General features: G+C 47.6%; 7 non-coding genes across 7 annotated transcripts; all 7 read right to left on the bottom strand.

Moving 5' to 3' along the window:
- Window positions 1-1,291: 1,291 nt before the first annotated feature.
- TRNAV-CAC (transfer RNA valine (anticodon CAC)) lies at window positions 1,292-1,364 on the bottom strand. The gene has a single exon. It is a non-coding gene; the product is annotated as a tRNA-Val (tRNA).
- A 420-nt stretch (window positions 1,365-1,784) lies between these two features.
- Window positions 1,785-1,856, bottom strand: TRNAP-UGG (transfer RNA proline (anticodon UGG)). The gene has a single exon. It is a non-coding gene; the product is annotated as a tRNA-Pro (tRNA).
- A 1,789-nt stretch (window positions 1,857-3,645) lies between these two features.
- Window positions 3,646-3,717, bottom strand: TRNAP-UGG (transfer RNA proline (anticodon UGG)). Its single transcript has one exon. It is a non-coding gene; the product is annotated as a tRNA-Pro (tRNA).
- Window positions 3,718-5,513: 1,796 nt separating this feature from the next.
- On the bottom strand, window positions 5,514-5,585 carry TRNAP-UGG (transfer RNA proline (anticodon UGG)). The gene has a single exon. It is a non-coding gene; the product is annotated as a tRNA-Pro (tRNA).
- Window positions 5,586-6,892: 1,307 nt separating this feature from the next.
- Window positions 6,893-6,965, bottom strand: TRNAV-CAC (transfer RNA valine (anticodon CAC)). The gene has a single exon. It is a non-coding gene; the product is annotated as a tRNA-Val (tRNA).
- A 420-nt stretch (window positions 6,966-7,385) lies between these two features.
- On the bottom strand, window positions 7,386-7,457 carry TRNAP-UGG (transfer RNA proline (anticodon UGG)). Its single transcript has one exon. It is a non-coding gene; the product is annotated as a tRNA-Pro (tRNA).
- A 3,660-nt stretch (window positions 7,458-11,117) lies between these two features.
- Window positions 11,118-11,189, bottom strand: TRNAP-UGG (transfer RNA proline (anticodon UGG)). Its single transcript has one exon. It is a non-coding gene; the product is annotated as a tRNA-Pro (tRNA).
- Between the last annotated feature and the right edge of the window lie 919 nt (window positions 11,190-12,108).

The following is a 12,108-nucleotide window of genomic DNA, read 5'->3' as shown; positions in this document are numbered from 1 at the left end:
TTGACGGAATTGTCCTCAGCGTTTGCACCCCCCTTAGGATTCGAGGCCAAGAATGCCTATTCCTGAAGTTTGTTCCTGCCGCTGAAAGCCTTGTCGGTGTATGAGCCAAATGAATGCCCCAGTCGGCACGCTCTGACTGTCTTCACAGGTCTCCTCCTCATCCCGAAGGTTGGTGGCCCATTGACATCAGGGTGGAAGGTGCTTGCGATACACTGTTCCTTCCTTCCTTCCTTTATTCCTCTTATGCTGTTTATGTAATAAGAGGGGACGATACACAGAAGAGAGAAAGTGGCCCAACACACTAGACTAGCAGTCTTCTGATCAATCTGCAGCTGGCAAGGTGGGGGAGAGCCTTTATTTTGCACCTGCTGGGATCTGCATTGGCAGAAGCTCTGAGGGCTGGGCCTTTCCTTTTGCCTGTAAAAACAAAAAGCAGCCCTCCTCCCTCCAGCCCTGAGAGCATGGGCGTGACACTGGAAAAAGCAGCATCTCCCCTTTGGTAAAGATGACCATTGCACAGCTGCTCACTCAGAGCTCGATCGTGCTCGATCAGGCGAGATATATTTAGGTCACCAGCAAAGTCTGTTCTCTTTTCTTGCGTAGGGTGAGCATTCACAGAGCCCAGCTTCGTTGACAAGAGTGCAAAAGGTGTATACTAAAAGCTTTCTGCTTTACTTGAGCGCCATGGCCGTTATTATATTTTGGCTGCTCCAAGCAATCTCTGTCCAGCCGATGCAAATTTCCAGCTCAAATTTTCCCAGCACTCAAAAAGTCCCTCCTCCCGCCAGCTCTGCTTTCAGGAAGTTCAGCAGAAGCAGTCCAACTTCTGTTCCCACTTCAGAGGAAAAGCTTTCTCGGGCCAGAGAAAGCCAGGGAATCACTGTACCGGCAAGTGCATTTCTTACAACTGGTAATCCCTCAGAACACAGAAATGAAGAAGCTGTATATGAAAATGTATTATTTCTTTGGTACACTAACCTATGTAACTAATATGGACCATTTCAGAGGACGGAGCGGACCCAACTGTGATCCCAGAGACCCAAATACCCAGCAGTAGGGAAAATAAATCCTCTCTGTGCTCTGCAACATTACATACACAAAATGCAAGCGCGTGCATTTTTTTATTGGCCCCATATACAGAATACATGTGAGGATGCTTGCCTTCCCAGTGTATTTCTCAAGCTCTTGAGAGCATATGCTATTTCCATGGGAACGCAAATAAGTTCATACTTTACATTTGTGTGTGACAAAAGGGGAAAAAAACTATTTTGTGTAAAATGCCAGCAGAGAGTGTTTCTGCCCGGTCTCGAACCGGGGACCTTTCGCGTGTGAGGCGAACGTGATAACCACTACACTACAGAAACAGTTGCTTGCTCACCTTTGTAGGGACTGGGAGAACAGGTGCAAAGGGCAGTGCAAGTGGACCTGCCTAAAGACTAATCAAATGCCTTGCGCCTGAAGCTCACACAATCCAGCCTAAAACATACGTCCTATCAAGCATGCGCACATATACAAGTATGCCAGCTGAGGGCCTATGCAGCGTACAGAGGGAAGGACATATTTCCACTTTGAGATCGGACGGCCAAAACTCACAAGCAAATCAAGGAATGTTACTGAGAGCTAACAGAGAACACAAAGTGCTTGTCGCAAGGACATGGCACGCAAAGAGGTTCAGGAAGTGAATTGTTCATCGACTACTGCTTACCGAGAAAACCAGAGAGTCTGTCCAATGAAAATAACATTGAAAAAACAAAAAAAAGGAGCTCAAGTTAACCACCTTGATTGGGCTCGTCCGGGATTTGAACCCGGGACCTCTCGCACCCAAAGCGAGAATCATACCCCTAGACCAACGAGCCACGGTCCTTTGAGCATTTGACGGAATTGTCCTCAGCGTTTGCACCCCCCTTAGGATTCGAGGCCAAGAATGCCTATTCCTGAAGTTTGTTCCTGCCGCTGAAAGCCTTGTCGGTGTATGAGCCAAATGAATGCCCCAGTCGGCACGCTCTGACTGTCTTCACAGGTCTCCTCCTCATCCCGAAGGTTGGTGGCCCATTGACATCAGGGTGGAAGGTGCTTGCGATACACTGTTCCTTCCTTCCTTCCTTCCTTCCTTTATTCCTCTTATGCTGTTTATGTAATAAGAGGGGACGATACACAGAAGAGAGAAAGTGGCCCAACACACTAGACTAGCAGTCTTCTGATCAATCTGCAGCTGGCAAGGTGGGGGAGAGCCTTTATTTTGCACCTGCTGGGATCTGCATTGGCAGAAGCTCTGAGGGCTGGGCCTTTCCTTTTGCCTGTAAAAACAAAAAGCAGCCCTCCTCCCTCCAGCCCTGAGAGCATGGGCGTGACACTGGAAAAAGCAGCATCTCCCCTTTGGTAAAGATGACCATTGCACAGCTGCTCACTCAGAGCTCGATCGTGCTCGATCAGGCGAGATATATTTAGGTCACCAGCAAAGTCTGTTCTCTTTTCTTGCGTAGGGTGAGCATTCACAGAGCCCAGCTTCGTTGACAAGAGTGCAAAAGGTGTATACTAAAAGCTTTCTGCTTTACTTGAGCGCCATGGCCGTTATTATATTTTGGCTGCTCCAAGCAATCTCTGTCCAGCCGATGCAAATTTCCAGCTCAAATTTTCCCAGCACTCAAAAAGTCCCTCCTCCCGCCAGCTCTGCTTTCAGGAAGTTCAGCAGAAGCAGTCCAACTTCTGTTCCCACTTCAGAGGAAAAGCTTTCTCGGGCCAGAGAAAGCCAGGGAATCACTGTACCGGCAAGTGCATTTCTTACAACTGGTAATCCCTCAGAACACAGAAATGAAGAAGCTGTATATGAAAATGTATTATTTCTTTGGTACACTAACCTATGTAACTAATATGGACCATTTCAGAGGACGGAGCGGACCCAACTGTGATCCCAGAGACCCAAATACCCAGCAGTAGGGAAAATAAATCCTCTCTGTGCTCTGCAACATTACATACACAAAATGCAAGCGCGTGCATTTTTTTATTGGCCCCATATACAGAATACATGTGAGGATGCTTGCCTTCCCAGTGTATTTCTCAAGCTCTTGAGAGCATATGCTATTTCCATGGGAACGCAAATAAGTTCATACTTTACATTTGTGTGTGACAAAAGGGGAAAAAAACTATTTTGTGTAAAATGCCAGCAGAGAGTGTTTCTGCCCGGTCTCGAACCGGGGACCTTTATAACCACTACACTACAGAAACAGCTGCTTGCTCACCTTTGTAGGGACTGGGAGAACAGGTGCAAAGGGCAGTGCAAGTGGACCTGCTTAAAGACTAATCAAATGCCTTGCGCCTGAAGCTCACACAATCCAGCCTAAAACATACGTCCTATCAAGCATGCGCACATATACAAGTATGCCAGCTGAGGGCCTATGCAGCGTACAGAGGGAAGGACATATTTCCACTTTGAGATCGGACGGCCAAAACTCACAAGCAAATCAAGGAATGTTACTGAGAGCTAACAGAGAACACAAAGTGCTTGTCGCAAGGACATGGCACGCAAAGAGGTTCAGGAAGTGAATTGTTCATCGACTACTGCTTACCGAGAAAACCAGAGAGTCTGTCCAATGAAAATAACATTGAAAAAACAAAAAAAAGGAGCTCAAGTTAACCACCTTGATTGGGCTCGTCCGGGATTTGAACCCGGGACCTCTCGCACCCAAAGCGAGAATCATACCCCTAGACCAACGAGCCACGGTCCTTTGAGCATTTGACGGAATTGTCCTCAGCGTTTGCACCCCCCTTAGGATTCGAGGCCAAGAATGCCTATTCCTGAAGTTTGTTCCTGCCGCTGAAAGCCTTGTCGGTGTATGAGCCAAATGAATGCCCCAGTCGGCACGCTCTGACTGTCTTCACAGGTCTCCTCCTCATCCCGAAGGTTGGTGGCCCATTGACATCAGGGTGGAAGGTGCTTGCGATACACTGTTCCTTCCTTCCTTCCTTCCTTCCTTTATTCCTCTTATGCTGTTTATGTAATAAGAGGGGACGATACACAGAAGAGAGAAAGTGGCCCAACACACTAGACTAGCAGTCTTCTGATCAATCTGCAGCTGGCAAGGTGGGGGAGAGCCTTTATTTTGCACCTGCTGGGATCTGCATTGGCAGAAGCTCTGAGGGCTGGGCCTTTCCTTTTGCCTGTAAAAACAAAAAGCAGCCCTCCTCCCTCCAGCCCTGAGAGCATGGGCGTGACACTGGAAAAAGCAGCATCTCCCCTTTGGTAAAGATGACCATTGCACAGCTGCTCACTCAGAGCTCGATCGTGCTCGATCAGGCGAGATATATTTAGGTCACCAGCAAAGTCTGTTCTCTTTTCTTGCGTAGGGTGAGCATTCACAGAGCCCAGCTTCGTTGACAAGAGTGCAAAAGGTGTATACTAAAAGCTTTCTGCTTTACTTGAGCGCCATGGCCGTTATTATATTTTGGCTGCTCCAAGCAATCTCTGTCCAGCCGATGCAAATTTCCAGCTCAAATTTTCCCAGCACTCAAAAAGTCCCTCCTCCCGCCAGCTCTGCTTTCAGGAAGTTCAGCAGAAGCAGTCCAACTTCTGTTCCCACTTCAGAGGAAAAGCTTTCTCGGGCCAGAGAAAGCCAGGGAATCACTGTACCGGCAAGTGCATTTCTTACAACTGGTAATCCCTCAGAACACAGAAATGAAGAAGCTGTATATGAAAATGTATTATTTCTTTGGTACACTAACCTATGTAACTAATATGGACCATTTCAGAGGACGGAGCGGACCCAACTGTGATCCCAGAGACCCAAATACCCAGCAGTAGGGAAAATAAATCCTCTCTGTGCTCTGCAACATTACATACACAAAATGCAAGCGCGTGCATTTTTTTATTGGCCCCATATACAGAATACATGTGAGGATGCTTGCCTTCCCAGTGTATTTCTCAAGCTCTTGAGAGCATATGCTATTTCCATGGGAACGCAAATAAATTCATACTTTACATTTGTGTGTGACAAAAGGGGAAAAAAACTATTTTGTGTAAAATGCCAGCAGAGAGTGTTTCTGCCCGGTCTCGAACCGGGGACCGGCGAACGTGATAACCACTACACTACAGAAACAGCTGCTTGCTCACCTTTGTAGGGACTGGGAGAACAGGTGCAAAGGGCAGTGCAAGTGGACCTGCTTAAAGACTAATCAAATGCCTTGCGCCTGAAGCTCACACAATCCAGCCTAAAACATACGTCCTATCAAGCATGCGCACATATACAAGTATGCCAGCTGAGGGCCTATGCAGCGTACAGAGGGAAGGACATATTTCCACTTTGAGATCGGACGGCCAAAACTCACAAGCAAATCAAGGAATGGTACTGAGAGCTAACAGAGAACACAAAGTGCTTGTCGCAAGGACATGGCACGCAAAGAGGTTCAGGAAGTGAATTGTTCATCGACTACTGCTTACCGAGAAAACCAGAGAGTCTGTCCAATGAAAATAACATTGAAAAAACAAAAAAAAGGAGCTCAAGTTAACCACCTTGATTGGGCTCGTCCGGGATTTGAACCCGGGACCTCTCGCACCCAAAGCGAGAATCATACCCCTAGACCAACGAGCCACGGTCCTTTGAGCATTTGACGGAATTGTCCTCAGCGTTTGCACCCCCCTTAGGATTCGAGGCCAAGAATGCCTATTCCTGAAGTTTGTTCCTGCCGCTGAAAGCCTTGTCGGTGTATGAGCCAAATGAATGCCCCAGTCGGCACGCTCTGACTGTCTTCACAGGTCTCCTCCTCATCCCGAAGGTTGGTGGCCCATTGACATCAGGGTGGAAGGTGCTTGCGATACACTGTTCCTTCCTTCCTTCCTTTATTCCTCTTATGCTGTTTATGTAATAAGAGGGGACGATACACAGAAGAGAGAAAGTGGCCCAACACACTAGACTAGCAGTCTTCTGATCAATCTGCAGCTGGCAAGGTGGGGGAGAGCCTTTATTTTGCACCTGCTGGGATCTGCATTGGCAGAAGCTCTGAGGGCTGGGCCTTTCCTTTTGCCTGTAAAAACAAAAAGCAGCCCTCCTCCCTCCAGCCCTGAGAGCATGGGCGTGACACTGGAAAAAGCAGCATCTCCCCTTTGGTAAAGATGACCATTGCACAGCTGCTCACTCAGAGCTCGATCGTGCTCGATCAGGCGAGATATATTTAGGTCACCAGCAAAGTCTGTTCTCTTTTCTTGCGTAGGGTGAGCATTCACAGAGCCCAGCTTCGTTGACAAGAGTGCAAAAGGTGTATACTAAAAGCTTTCTGCTTTACTTGAGCGCCATGGCCGTTATTATATTTTGGCTGCTCCAAGCAATCTCTGTCCAGCCGATGCAAATTTCCAGCTCAAATTTTCCCAGCACTCAAAAAGTCCCTCCTCCCGCCAGCTCTGCTTTCAGGAAGTTCAGCAGAAGCAGTCCAACTTCTGTTCCCACTTCAGAGGAAAAGCTTTCTCGGGCCAGAGAAAGCCAGGGAATCACTGTACCGGCAAGTGCATTTCTTACAACTGGTAATCCCTCAGAACACAGAAATGAAGAAGCTGTATATGAAAATGTATTATTTCTTTGGTACACTAACCTATGTAACTAATATGGACCATTTCAGAGGACGGAGCGGACCCAACTGTGATCCCAGAGACCCAAATACCCAGCAGTAGGGAAAATAAATCCTCTCTGTGCTCTGCAACATTACATACACAAAATGCAAGCGCGTGCATTTTTTTATTGGCCCCATATACAGAATACATGTGAGGATGCTTGCCTTCCCAGTGTATTTCTCAAGCTCTTGAGAGCATATGCTATTTCCATGGGAACGCAAATAAGTTCATACTTTACATTTGTGTGTGACAAAAGGGGAAAAAAACTATTTTGTGTAAAATGCCAGCAGAGAGTGTTTCTGCCCGGTCTCGAACCGGGGACCTTTCGCGTGTGAGGCGAACGTGATAACCACTACACTACAGAAACAGCTGCTTGCTCACCTTTGTAGGGACTGGGAGAACAGGTGCAAAGGGCAGTGCAAGTGGACCTGCTTAAAGACTAATCAAATGCCTTGCGCCTGAAGCTCACACAATCCAGCCTAAAACATACGTCCTATCAAGCATGCGCACATATACAAGTATGCCAGCTGAGGGCCTATGCAGCGTACAGAGGGAAGGACATATTTCCACTTTGAGATCGGACGGCCAAAACTCACAAGCAAATCAAGGAATGTTACTGAGAGCTAACAGAGAACACAAAGTGCTTGTCGCAAGGACATGGCACGCAAAGAGGTTCAGGAAGTGAATTGTTCATCGACTACTGCTTACCGAGAAAACCAGAGAGTCTGTCCAATGAAAATAACATTGAAAAAACAAAAAAAAGGAGCTCAAGTTAACCACCTTGATTGGGCTCGTCCGGGATTTGAACCCGGGACCTCTCGCACCCAAAGCGAGAATCATACCCCTAGACCAACGAGCCACGGTCCTTTGAGCATTTGACGGAATTGTCCTCAGCGTTTGCACCCCCCTTAGGATTCGAGGCCAAGAATGCCTATTCCTGAAGTTTGTTCCTGCCGCTGAAAGCCTTGTCGGTGTATGAGCCAAATGAATGCCCCAGTCGGCACGCTCTGACTGTCTTCACAGGTCTCCTCCTCATCCCGAAGGTTGGTGGCCCATTGACATCAGGGTGGAAGGTGCTTGCGATACACTGTTCCTTCCTTCCTTCCTTCCTTCCTTTATTCCTCTTATGCTGTTTATGTAATAAGAGGGGACGATACACAGAAGAGAGAAAGTGGCCCAACACACTAGACTAGCAGTCTTCTGATCAATCTGCAGCTGGCAAGGTGGGGGAGAGCCTTTATTTTGCACCTGCTGGGATCTGCATTGGCAGAAGCTCTGAGGGCTGGGCCTTTCCTTTTGCCTGTAAAAACAAAAAGCAGCCCTCCTCCCTCCAGCCCTGAGAGCATGGGCGTGACACTGGAAAAAGCAGCATCTCCCCTTTGGTAAAGATGACCATTGCACAGCTGCTCACTCAGAGCTCGATCGTGCTCGATCAGGCGAGATATATTTAGGTCACCAGCAAAGTCTGTTCTCTTTTCTTGCGTAGGGTGAGCATTCACAGAGCCCAGCTTCGTTGACAAGAGTGCAAAAGGTGTATACTAAAAGCTTTCTGCTTTACTTGAGCGCCATGGCCGTTATTATATTTTGGCTGCTCCAAGCAATCTCTGTCCAGCCGATGCAAATTTCCAGCTCAAATTTTCCCAGCACTCAAAAAGTCCCTCCTCCCGCCAGCTCTGCTTTCAGGAAGTTCAGCAGAAGCAGTCCAACTTCTGTTCCCACTTCAGAGGAAAAGCTTTCTCGGGCCAGAGAAAGCCAGGGAATCACTGTACCGGCAAGTGCATTTCTTACAACTGGTAATCCCTCAGAACACAGAAATGAAGAAGCTGTATATGAAAATGTATTATTTCTTTGGTACACTAACCTATGTAACTAATATGGACCATTTCAGAGGACGGAGCGGACCCAACTGTGATCCCAGAGACCCAAATACCCAGCAGTAGGGAAAATAAATCCTCTCTGTGCTCTGCAACATTACATACACAAAATGCAAGCGCGTGCATTTTTTTATTGGCCCCATATACAGAATACATGTGAGGATGCTTGCCTTCCCAGTGTATTTCTCAAGCTCTTGAGAGCATATGCTATTTCCATGGGAACGCAAATAAGTTCATACTTTACATTTGTGTGTGACAAAAGGGGAAAAAAACTATTTTGTGTAAAATGCCAGCAGAGAGTGTTTCTGCCCGGTCTCGAACCGGGGACCTTTATAACCACTACACTACAGAAACAGCTGCTTGCTCACCTTTTTAGGGACTGGGAGAACAGGTGCAAAGGGCAGTGCAAGTGGACCTGCTTAAAGACTAATCAAATGCCTTGCGCCTGAAGCTCACACAATCCAGCCTAAAACATACGTCCTATCAAGCATGCGCACATATACAAGTATGCCAGCTGAGGGCCTATGCAGCGTACAGAGGGAAGGACATATTTCCACTTTGAGATCGGACGGCCAAAACTCACAAGCAAATCAAGGAATGTTACTGAGAGCTAACAGAGAACACAAAGTGCTTGTCGCAAGGACATGGCACGCAAAGAGGTTCAGGAAGTGAATTGTTCATCGACTACTGCTTACCGAGAAAACCAGAGAGTCTGTCCAATGAAAATAACATTGAAAAAACAAAAAAAAGGAGCTCAAGTTAACCACCTTGATTGGGCTCGTCCGGGATTTGAACCCGGGACCTCTCGAGAATCATACCCCTAGACCAACGAGCCACGCTCCTTTGAGCATTTGACGGAATTGTCCTCAGCGTTTGCACCCCCCTTAGGATTCGAGGCCAAGAATGCCTATTCCTGAAGTTTGTTCCTGCCGCTGAAAGCCTTGTCGGTGTATGAGCCAAATGAATGCCCCAGTCGGCACGCTCTGACTGTCTTCACAGGTCTCCTCCTCATCCCGAAGGTTGGTGGCCCATTGACATCAGGGTGGAAGGTGCTTGCGATACACTGTTCCTTCCTTCCTTCCTTCCTTCCTTTATTCCTCTTATGCTGTTTATGTAATAAGAGGGGACGATACACAGAAGAGAGAAAGTGGCCCAACACACTAGACTAGCAGTCTTCTGATCAATCTGCAGCTGGCAAGGTGGGGGAGAGCCTTTATTTTGCACCTGCTGGGATCTGCATTGGCAGAAGCTCTGAGGGCTGGGCCTTTCCTTTTGCCTGTAAAAACAAAAAGCAGCCCTCCTCCCTCCAGCCCTGAGAGCATGGGCGTGACACTGGAAAAAGCAGCATCTCCCCTTTGGTAAAGATGACCATTGCACAGCTGCTCACTCAGAGCTCGATCGTGCTCGATCAGGCGAGATATATTTAGGTCACCAGCAAAGTCTGTTCTCTTTTCTTGCGTAGGGTGAGCATTCACAGAGCCCTGCTTCGTTGACAAGAGTGCAAAAGGTGTATACTAAAAGCTTTCTGCTTTACTTGAGCGCCATGGCCGTTATTATATTTTGGCTGCTCCAAGCAATCTCTGTCCAGCCGATGCAAATTTCCAGCTCAAATTTTCCCAGCACTCAAAAAGTCCCTCCTCCCGCCAGCTCTGCTTTCAGGAAGTTCAGCAGAAGCAGTCCAACTTCTGTTCCCACTTCAGAGGAAAAGCTTTCTCGGGCCAGAGAAAGCCAGGGAATCACTGTACCTGCAAGTGCATTTCTTACAACTGGTAATCCCTCAGAACACAGAAATGAAGAAGCTGTATATGAAAATGTATTATTTCTTTGGTACACTAACCTATGTAACTAATATGGACCATTTCAGAGGACGGAGCGGACCCAACTGTGATCCCAGAGACCCAAATACCCAGCAGTAGGGAAAATAAATCCTCTCTGTGCTCTGCAACATTACATACACAAAATGCAAGCGCGTGCATTTTTTTATTGGCCCCATATACAGAATACATGTGAGGATGCTTGCCTTCCCAGTGTATTTCTCAAGCTCTTGAGAGCATATGCTATTTCCATGGGAACGCAAATAAGTTCATACTTTACATTTGTGTGTGACAAAAGGGGAAAAAAACTATTTTGTGTAAAATGCCAGCAGAGAGTGTTTCTGCCCGGTCTCGAACCGGGGGGACCTTTCGCGTGTGAGGCGAACGTGATACCCACTACACTACAGAAACAGCTGCTTGCTCACCTTTGTAGGGACTGGGAGAACAGGTGCAAAGGGCAGTGCAAGTGGACCTGCTTAAAGACTAATCAAATGCCTTGCGCCTGAAGCTCACACAATCCAGCCTAAAACATACGTCCTATCAAGCATGCGCACATATACAAGTATGCCAGCTGAGGGCCTATGCAGCGTACAGAGGGAAGGACATATTTCCACTTTGAGATCGGACGGCCAAAACTCACAAGCAAATCAAGGAATGTTACTGAGAGCTAACAGAGAACACAAAGTGCTTGTCGCAAGGACATGGCACGCAAAGAGGTTCAGGAAGTGAATTGTTCATCGACTACTGCTTACCGAGAAAACCAGAGAGTCTGTCCAATGAAAATAACATTGAAAAAACAAAAAAAAGGAGCTCAAGTTAACCACCTTGATTGGGCTCGTCCGGGATTTGAACCCGGGACCTCTCGCACCCAAAGCGAGAATCATACCCCTAGACCAACGAGCCACGGTCCTTTGAGCATTTGACGGAATTGTCCTCAGCGTTTGCACCCCCCTTAGGATTCGAGGCCAAGAATGCCTATTCCTGAAGTTTGTTCCTGCCGCTGAAAGCCTTGTCGGTGTATGAGCCAAATGAATGCCCCAGTCGGCACGCTCTGACTGTCTTCACAGGTCTCCTCCTCATCCCGAAGGTTGGTGGCCCATTGACATCAGGGTGGAAGGTGCTTGCGATACACTGTTCCTTCCTTCCTTCCTTCCTTCCTTTATTCCTCTTATGCTGTTTATGTAATAAGAGGGGACGATACACAGAAGAGAGAAAGTGGCCCAACACACTAGACTAGCAGTCTTCTGATCAATCTGCAGCTGGCAAGGTGGGGGAGAGCCTTTATTTTGCACCTGCTGGGATCTGCATTGGCAGAAGCTCTGAGGGCTGGGCCTTTCCTTTTGCCTGTAAAAACAAAAAGCAGCCCTCCTCCCTCCAGCCCTGAGAGCATGGGCGTGACACTGGAAAAAGCAGCATCTCCCCTTTGGTAAAGATGACCATTGCACAGCTGCTCACTCAGAGCTCGATCGTGCTCGATCAGGCGAGATATATTTAGGTCACCAGCAAAGTCTGTTCTCTTTTCTTGCGTAGGGTGAGCATTCACAGAGCCCAGCTTCGTTGACAAGAGTGCAAAAGGTGTATACTAAAAGCTTTCTGCTTTACTTGAGCGCCATGGCCGTTATTATATTTTGGCTGCTCCAAGCAATCTCTGTCCAGCCGATGCAAATTTCCAGCTCAAATTTTCCCAGCACTCAAAAAGTCCCTCCTCCCGCCAGCTCTGCTTTCAGGAAGTTCAGCAGAAGCAGTCCAACTTCTGTTCCCACTTCAGAGGAAAAGCTTTCTCGGGCCAGAGAAAGCCAGGGAATCACTGTACCGGCAAGTG

Source organism: Ambystoma mexicanum, chromosome 2q, assembly GCF_040938575.1.
Source record: "Ambystoma mexicanum isolate Mex_15411 chromosome 2q, UKY_AmexF1_1, whole genome shotgun sequence".
In the NCBI taxonomy this organism is placed as follows: Eukaryota; Metazoa; Chordata; class Amphibia; order Caudata; family Ambystomatidae; genus Ambystoma; species Ambystoma mexicanum.
The sequence above is the reverse complement of the archived record's forward strand: the minus strand, read 5'-3'. Positions and strand labels throughout refer to the sequence as shown.